The following is a 10155-nucleotide window of genomic DNA, read 5'->3' as shown; positions in this document are numbered from 1 at the left end:
CAAAATGATGACAGACAACTTTTTAACTTGCATACAAGCAATCCTCTAGAGAAACGAAGCAACAAGGTCAGAAACATTCTGTTCTAAAACATAAAAAGAAGAACACCCCAAGGGATCTTTTCGGGGTTCCCGAAACACACACCAGAAAATCACTTAATGCATAACCTTTTTGATGAAAAAAGTCAAATCTTCGGACCAAATTACAGAAACTAAACTAAGTTCAGGTAATACCATACCTGAGACCAAAGACTTTGACTGGCATTTCACCAAAAAGAAGGGTCTTGTCATCCTTAACCTTAACCTCATGATTTTTCCATTGTCCATGGACAGTATCATACTTGAACATATATGTCTAAAATTTGTGCATGGCAAAAGATCGCACAATTTAGAAAAGCACAGATCCAGAACATAATTTGATCAACAACTACACCTTTGTTCTCAAAAAACAAAAGACCTTTGGTCAACAAGCAGCAATCAAAAGCCGATTTAGCCAAGAAGTGGAAAATAGTCGAGGACAAGACCTTTGGTCTCAAAAAAAAAAACAAGAACAAGTCAATACCTCAAGCAAGCCGTCCAACCAAAACCTGACCCCTCTCAAAATCAACGCCGAGGAAGAATTGAAGCGGTGGTGGTGGTTGTTGTTGGGGCTTGGGGGAATTGGGGGATTTGAGGAGTGGTGGCCGAGGAGAAGAAAAGGATCAAGTTTTCTATTATGTAGATAGATAGATGAAGAAGAAAAACAGAAGAACAAAACAAAGATAATAAAGAAGGAAGGAGATGATTGGAAGCAAAAGCGACGGAGGGGTATCTATCTTGAGGCAGACACTATAGGGGCACTTTTTTTAAGAAGACAAGCTACAAACAGTAGATACGAACAAAGGAGACAAAGACATAGAAAAGTCCTTTCCTAATTTTTTGAGGCAGAAGACATATAGGGTTTTTTTGGAGGACAAATAGCAGGCATTTCTAGTCCAGATACCGGAACAACAAGACCACAAAGGAAAGACAAGGTTCCCAAACACAGCGCAACCAGAAAGGAAGAAATCTAAGTATACAGCTCACCAAAACCAAGAATGTACCTCTCCGGAGAGTAAAAACAGAAGACTGCACCTCACTGGACAAAGGACAAAACATATGAATTCTAGGCCAAAAAATATATAGAGGAAACTTGCAGTGAAGATTGAACCTCACTGGACAGGAGGAAGAAGAAAGCTTACAATGAAGGAGGAGGAAGAGAACCAAACGAACGGCACAAGATCCGGACCACTGCAACCCACAGCGAAGATGGCATCTCCTTAGGCAGTAAGAAGACAGTGGCTGAGCAAAAACAGAAAACTGCACCTTACCGGACAAAGGACAAAACATATATGAATTTTAGCCTTAAACAAAAAAAAGAACAGAGGAAACTTGCAGAGAAGATCGGACCTCACTGGAAAGGAAGAAGAAAGCTTACAACGAAGGAGGAGGAGAACCAAACGAATGGCACAAGATCTGGACCGCTGCAGCCCACGGCGAAGATGGCAGCTCCTTGGGCGGTAAGAAGACAATGGTCTTGGTAGAATCGGACACCTAAACAAACTTTTGCAATAGGTTTCGGAGCATGTGGATAAGTGACAAAGCAACATTGTCCAAAAAAAGAAAGAGAGAGAATGTAGTTGGAGAAAAGAAGCCAGCGGGAAGAGAGGAAATGCAGTAAAAGCACAGAAAAAAAGAAACACAGGCACATGGGATACTGGCAGACGAGAACAGAGTGGAAGGCCTCGCGCGATGCGCGAATAACATAATGCTTTTCAACCCACATGCGCGGCACGTGAGAGGACAACGAAACTTTTGGCTGAATGGTGTTGGCACGTTATCTACTTATGTTGATAACAACAGAGATTTTCTTCAACTCCTCACCTGGAAAGCCTTCAAAAAGAGAGTAGTAGTGTCTTTGCTCTGAAATAGCTTTTCTATGCTTCTCTTTTAGAGCCTCACAAGCCTTTTGTTCAGATTCGCACGCTAATTGCACTCTTTCTAGTTTCTGCAAAGAAAACTAGCTATAAATGATGGAAGTGCTTGATTTCTACAAGTCATGGAACCCCTAATTCAGGCAATCAAGTTATATCCCAGCAAAGACATTTTAAATGATACCATACCCCTAGCCACCCAAAAAATTGTGAGACTAGCCAAATTCAGAAGTGCATAGTTCCTTAAGTATTTATACACGGATTGAACTTCTTTTACATTTAGTCCTTCATACTGAGACTTGTAAAGCATGAATTCAAAAGATCCCATCGGCATAACTGTCAGAAGCTTGGACTATCAAAAACTAAAGCTGACAATTAAATTCTTTTCACCTCAGCTTGCCAAGAGAGATAAAAAGCTAAATCCTCGTACACCATATCTTAGGCACTTAAATTTGTATTTCAATATTAAAGTGTTCAGCTCTTACATCTTCACTTCTTTCTGTAACAAGCAGTTAAAGGCCATGGAGATGCAAAAGTAGGCTAAATGAAACCAGTCCAACAGACAAAACCAGAAGAAGTTAAATAACATTACAGTTTCCATGTTATTGAAGTTTCCGAAACCGACGAGGGTTGAGTATTATCAAGGTTTTCAGGTTCAGGCTGTGCTCAACAGTTAACCTCTTTTGCCATTGAAGATACTTATAGAAAAATCAGTTTGGCAAGGAACATGCCCATGATGCTTACAGAACTAGCAAGAAAGATCAAACTTGGAAAAAAGAGTACCCACAAAAAAGGGTAACAATAGGTCTCAGAATACACCTAGCCAGTTAAATTACAAAAAGGCCCTTCACTACTTCAAAATCTCACAATGAAAGGAATAAGAAATATAAAATGCAAACTACATAGTCAGTCGGAAAACTAACAAACAAAAAGGCTCATAGCTGAGAAGGCAATAAAGGAAGCGGCACAGAGTTGCCCAAGATTGCACATATTCCCCATACTAGTATCCGCTGAACAAAGTCAGTAGGAAAACATAATTTGTTGATTCTCATGTTTCTTTGTTTCTTTATAACTTTACTGTGAGCAATATTTCCTAGCTGAGAAGGCTTTTTGCAACCTTAAGTTCTTTTATTGGGCAAAGATGGATTTAAAAATTCGATAGTTCACTAATGATTAAGGTCTTTCAATGCAACTAAATATAAGCCTGTGAAGCATTTGATTGACTTGTAAGACAGACAAGCTAAATTGATGTTTTCTTCACATGCATGAAAAATAATAACACTGGCACCTGCTGAATCCCCTGCAGAATGCCCTTCATGGAATCAACGAGTTTTGTTTGGCCAGTGGGGCCGGTGATGGCGTTTTGGAACTATTCAAGTTTACATACAACCAAAAAATGAAGGATAAGAATATATCAATTGTGTAAAAATTAAACAATCAAATAAGTTCCCAGAATGATATAGTACTCAACTGACAATATATTGCACAAGCACAGAAGTTTAAAATGGTCAGCATGTTAAACATATGCAGCAGAGTGTCATACAGCATGTTAAGAAATTGGCTTAATTTCTTTGGGCAGGTTCCTTGCTTTGTGTGGAAATAACTAGTTTCCTAATTGTTTAGTTACTTGAAGTAGTTGCCAAGTTATTTCCTATTTTGTATAAGTTTAGGAATTAGAAACTATTTCCTATTTATTATAAGTTTAGAAATTCATAGTTGTTTCCTATTGTTATTTGGTTCTTGGCCAAGTAACATTCTCTATAAATAGATAGATTAGCATTCTACAGAGACACACAAGAAAAGGGATGAGAGGGTTCTTGATAGGAGAGAATGGTTATACAAGGGTTGAGTTTGGGATTCAAGTTGTAATCTTGTAGTATTTTTCTCTCAAAATAACAACAGGTTTTCTCTCCAAGAATGTAGGCTTGGTGATTAAGCCGAACTACATTAATTCTTGTGTATGACTCATTATTCGTGCTAGTTCTTGTTTTCTATTAAATTGTTTGATGAGAATATAAAGACCAAGACCCATTCAAGCACATGGGGAATTGGAAGATTCAAGTAAAGACCAGTTGATTGCACGAATACTTGAATTTAGTAGGATTATTTGATTTTTCTCGTTGATTTTGGTTATTTCTCGCTTTAGAAAGTCTAGGTAATTGAGCTAGTTTAATTGCGGCCCATTTGTTAGTAAGTGAGACCCAAAATCTTCCTTAAGTATGTAGAGTAGTTTGGTCAATTTTTGGATAAGGGTTAATGCTTGTAAGGGCTATAAATAGCCCCACTTCCTCTTTGTTTTGGGATCAGTTTTTGGCTATTAAATACAATTAATGAGTTTTCACTTTCTCTTTGGCAAGAGAGTTTCCTTTGAATACTTGAGAATCTTCTCAAGTTATTCACTCGAACTTATCAATCGAGTATCTCCTTGATTGTGGCGTTCTACTACCTCCAATTTGGTTCGTTAATTCGAGTAGTTACGGGTTGAGATAATATCAAAATTGTTCGTGACTTCTAGGGATTAGTTGGGTCAAATTTCTGCTGCCTAAGCCATGGTGTTTTGGTTGTCTAGATCGGGGTTTCACATCAGTTGGTATCAGAGCTAGTCGACAACCACCAGGTTATATCTTTTTTTTTTCGTTTATTTCGAGTCATATATGTTTATCCCAATCTGTTATTTGTTTAGAACCAAAAAAAAAAGAGTCACTGTTCATAGTTACTGTTCATCCGAATACAAATCTGTCCAGCCTTGTTGTTTGTGTTATCCAACTTGTTTACTTGGTTTTCAAATCTGGATTTTGGCAAAACTTGTTGGAATTTTGTGAATCTTGAAGAAAACTTACAATAATCTTGAACTTCTTGCATTCTTGATCACAATCTTGAAATTTCTGAAGTTCCTGACAACTTCCTTGAAAGTTCTTGAAAGATCTTGGTAGTTATTATTTGTGGACTTCCTTATTTTGTGTCGTGGTTGATAGTTGTAGTCAAGAAAAAAAAACAGAAAACAAAAACGAAAAGAAAAAGAAAGGAAAGAGGAATCGGTTGGCAAAAAAAAAAAAAGGAAAGGAAAGAAAATGGCAACCGAATTGTTTTGAATAGGGAACCAAATCTGATTTGTGCAATCTTTCTTGGAGTAGAATTTGGAAGTTACCAAAAGTTGTTTCAAGAAGATTACCAAAGGTTGTTTCAAGAAGGTTACCAAAAGTTGTTTCAAGAAGATTACCAAAAGTTGTTTCAAGAAGGTTACCAAAAGTTGTTCAAGAGGAAAAGGATTTTCAAAGGGTTTCCAAAAACTAACTTGTTTCCAAAATCAATTAGGAAACTAAGTAAAGCACTTGGATAACTCTTTGTACTCACTTGGACACTCTCTCTGCTACCTTTTTAGGAAACTTTCCCAAACTCTCTCATTCATTTTTTTTGGAAACTTTCCTAAATTCTCTCATCCACTTTAGGAAACTCTCCTATATTCTCTTCCTAGATTTTAGGAACACTCTCCTACACTTTCTCCTATATTTTCTCCTAACTTTTAGGAACACTTCCCTACACTTTCTCCTATATTTTCTCCTAACTTTTAGGAACACTTCCCTACACTTTCTCCTACATCTCCGTGATTACTCTTGAGAAAGAAGTTGGTGACAATTATTTGGGCTTGAACAGCATTTCTCAAACTACCTAACCCAACAGGTAAAGGTGTTTGGTAAGTCCATTGGAGAGCTTTAGAGTGACATCCATATACACGAGTACGAGTGGATACATGTAAGGGAGCGTAAAAGGCAATATCTTTGGTTTCGTTGCTAACTTTTTGCAGGTTCCCTCATACTTCATGGCGAATACAAGACGCATAAAAGTTAGCCCACAACATTGTCTTCCTGATCCTAAAGGAGTCAAAGAAGTGGCATTACGTGGTATAGATGAGCAATTGGACCTCGTCAAATCTCAGTTGCTTGGTTGGTTTTATACCCGTTGCGGTGTCAAAGATAAAATTTGTAGCTTGGCCATTGATGGGAGTTGTGAAGTCAACCTTGCAAGTGCTATCATGGTTGAGAAATTAAATCTTCCAACCATTGATCATCTTCAACCATACAAGTTGACGAGCACTCATGGTGATGTTTGGGTTACTAAACACACACTTGTACCTATTCAAATCGGCAAATATGTGGATGAGGTGTTATGTGATGTAGTCCCAATTCAAGTGACACATGTGTTGTTGGGCAAAGCATGGATGTCGAGGCGAGAAGTTAGATATGACGGACATACTAATAAGTATTCCTTCTTCTTTAATAGTCGTCGTTTGGCACTTGTATCACTTACTTATGACCAGCTTTGTATTGATCTAGCATGCATGAAAAGTGAGCTTGAGCATTATAGAATGGAGAAAAAGCTAGATGAGGGAATTGTGCCTGCAGAGGTAAAATCCGAGGGAGTTGAAAGTAATGAGATGAAAGGGTCAGCTGTTGAACTAGAAAAAGAGATGAAAAAATCTAATGAGATGGGTGGTAAAAAGGAAGAAAAGAGAGAAAGTAGGCTGATCTTGAGCAACCCGGTGAAGGCCTATTATTTTCTTAACGAACTTACCTTTGCTTTGTTTAGTGTTTCTTCTTTTATACAGATCAAGCAAAGGCAAGTTGAGCTGATCTTGGTGTGTTCCAGTCCAAAATCAATTGTAGACGTTGCAAGCCTCCATGGAGTTGGTACTCCAAGAGTTAAACCCCGTTGGTATCCATTCATGGAACAATGTCAACAGCTGTCAGTCCACACCAAAGGGGAGTTGATTCGAGCTCATCTTGAAGGGAACACTCCATATTTTGGGATGGTTGTGTACCAAGGGTTCGTTTAAAGAACAAGTACCTCAATGACCATTATGATTTTTGTCTCGCTCTTAGTCCACATGAAGCTCCAACATCACCAAATCCGCCTTGGTGCCTTGCAAGTGTATTCGAGCCGGAGTTCGATTTCATGGGATACACTTCATACCACTTTGAGGACCCTTACCTCATGACCACAAACGATCAAGTTGAGCATACATTGAAGATGGTTTGTGAGATTCAAGGTTCGACAAGGGTTATTTTCCAACTTAGCACATGGGTTTTGAATTGGATGCTATCTGTAGCCATCATAACAAGATTGAGTTGAAGGCATGTAACTCGTCTTGTCACCATTCGTGCTTCAATTTGTGGGCAAATTGCCTTTAAGAGGAGGGGAATGATGAGAATATAAAGACCAAGACCCATTCAAGCACATGGAAAATTGGAAGATTCAAGTAAAGACCAGTTGATTGCACGAATACTTGAGTTTAGTAGGATTATTTGATTTTCCTCGTTGATTTTGGTTATTTCTCGCTTTAGAAAGTCTAGGTAATTGAGCTAGTTTAATTGCGGCCCATTTGTTAGCAAGTGAGGCCCAAAATCTTCCTTAAGTATGTAGGGTAGTTTGGTCAATTTTTGGATTAGGGTTAATGCTTGTAAGGGTTATAAATAGCCCCACTTCCTCTTTGTTTTGGGATCAGTTTTTGGCTATTAAATACAATTAATGAGTTTTCACTTTCTCTTTGGCAAGAGAGTTTCCTTTGAATACTTGAGAATCTTCTCAAGTTATTCACTCGAACTTATCAATCGAGTATCTCCTTGATTGTGGCGTTCTACTACCTCCAATTTGGTTCGTTAATTCGAGTAGTTACGGGTTGAGATAATATCAAAATTGTTCGTGACTTCTAGGGATTAGTTGGGTCAAATTTCCGCTGCCTAAGCCATGGTGTTTTGGTTGTCTAGATCGGGGTTTCACATTATTGTTGGTTTTTCATATCTCAAATAGTTGGCCTGATACTCTAACATAGCACAATCCACAGAAAGTGACTTTCCAAAATAGCTTTTATGTGTTACTTAAAGTAGCAAAAAAGGCACATATAATTCATGTTCACTACGGAAGTCCCGAAAATGAAATCAAAAGCATCGACCAATCTGCCACAGACATAAAATTCTTTGATATTATGGTTCTACAGTGACACCTTTGCCATTTAAGCCATGCCTTGTCTTCATGCAATGTCCGGTGGAGTTTAACTTTTACAGATTGAGGACTCTACATCAATTAAAATTGGTTGAACTCAGAATAATATGCTCTAGCGTAATTTGCTTAACCATGTTCTTTCCTCTGCCTCCAAATGCTCTTTTGAATGTATGTGATCGTTCATGCAGAAGTTTACTGCCTTCTCTCTTTTTAGGAACTCGTGTTAAGTAACTTCTTACAAAAATGAATGGGCGTCGGATGATTCTACAACACCCTTTTCCATGTTTGGATTAAGTTATTATAGTGACTATTTAATGTTTTAGTGCCACAGCATGACCCGCTAAGTAAGAGGCATGTACTTATGGATGTTCTCTAAGAACCAAAATTTATAGAAGGGGATAGATGCTTGCGGATTGAGACTCTTTTGTTGTAACTTTTGCGCTTAATCAAGCCTTGCTTCTTATGATATGTTATGCCATTCATTTGTAAACATCTAAACTCCTTTCCAGTTTAATTTTCATATCTTACACAGAGCAGTCTCTACGTACTGTAATTATTTAACAACAATACCAACCTTATGTCTTTGTTGTTTCCAAACCTTTGTATGTATCTGTTTTTTTAACATGTAGCTCTTGGAAGGTTATTTCCATCTCAAATCTACAGTTTGATTTTCTTTTTTTTTTAAATCAAAAGATCTGGCCTCCTTATAGCTTGGTTTTCTCATCTATAATTAATGTCACTCCTTATGAACACAGTGCTATATAGAAAAAATAAATTATCTTATCTGCATTTGTTTGTTACTTGTAGTGGTGCTTCCTATATCAAAAAAGAAAGCAAAATAGAACAAAACAGATTAGCTAATGGCCCACGTTTGTTTGACAGCTTAAACAATGCTCCACTTTAGATAGGTTTTTGGTCTTAATCTAGATAGGTCAAGGTCGCGTCGGAATGATTAATGGCTGCTTAGTCTCATCTGAGCATATAATCTCCTTTTACTGCCTTTTTTGATTAAAAAAAAAAGAAAGAAAGAAGTGCACCCTCTTTCTTTTGCAGATAAGTCATCCGTAAAGAAAGGAAAATCGGGGGGTGATGAGAGTCAGAGGGTAGCCCTGCTTTTCAAACATATTTAGCATAGGAAATGGGTGAGAAGATGTCTCGTATTCATCTGAAATGGCTTTCTTCCTCTTTTTTATGCTTGTGCATTGTGGTGCACTTCTGCAGAGAAAGGTATAGAAAAACATTTGGAAGGTTCCAGTGTCCTTTTGGAGGATCAGAGCATCTTCATTTCTTGATTTTTGCATTTATCAACAAGTTATGTGCATATGATATGCAAATAAACTTTTGATCCTATTATAGAAGTTTTATGCCTTCTTCCCAAGAAATAGTGGCCCGTGTTAGACAGCCTTATGAACCTAGACTTTGACTTCCTTTACTTTTTGCTTTTCATTTAAAACCTTTCCTCCCAATAAAGGATGGAACATTTTAGATGGTAACTCATCCGTGAAAAAGTTCAATTTTTTAATTTCTGGTACTTGATTACGGGGATCCACTGAAAGTAGTATGTGTAGGAACTTAGATGTCTGTGGGTTTTTTTAGGCCATTATATGTGCTTTCTAGTAAAACTTTTGGTTATAGAATGCATTCTCTTGCCTGCACTTGGTATATATATAAAGTTGATTGACGTGCGTGGGGTATACATATAACATTAAACTCATCCCAATCAAGTTTTATATTTATAAACTCCTAAATACCCCACACGCGATTTATTGCAAGTATACGAATCGTGAGCGAGTATAGGGTATTAAGGGTCGATCCCACAGGGAAGATTGCAATTATCGACACTACTAAAGCTTCTCTATTATTGAGACTATCAATGAATTATAAGAAATGAAACCTACTGAACTTATGCAAAATAACAATTGAAAGCTCCTTAGATTGTGGTATCCCTAACTACTCATGCAAGTGCTATTTTTGGATCATTGAGAACTACTATCTTGGCTAGTTATGGTGTAATTTCCTTATGCATATGAATCCTACTTTTGTAGTGAATCAATTATACTCATAACTAATCCATACCTATTCTCATTGTTATGAAATTAGCTACAAGTTCATTTCTTTTGTGAAATTACATGAAATGAATCACTAAAACCACATAAGTCCACATCTACTCTCGTGAGTGTACTCCCTATGTTTTGCACTTTTTGAA

This window comes from Coffea arabica, chromosome 8e (assembly GCF_036785885.1).
Source record: "Coffea arabica cultivar ET-39 chromosome 8e, Coffea Arabica ET-39 HiFi, whole genome shotgun sequence".
In the NCBI taxonomy this organism is placed as follows: domain Eukaryota; kingdom Viridiplantae; phylum Streptophyta; class Magnoliopsida; order Gentianales; family Rubiaceae; genus Coffea; species Coffea arabica.
This window is presented reverse-complemented; position numbering follows the sequence as displayed.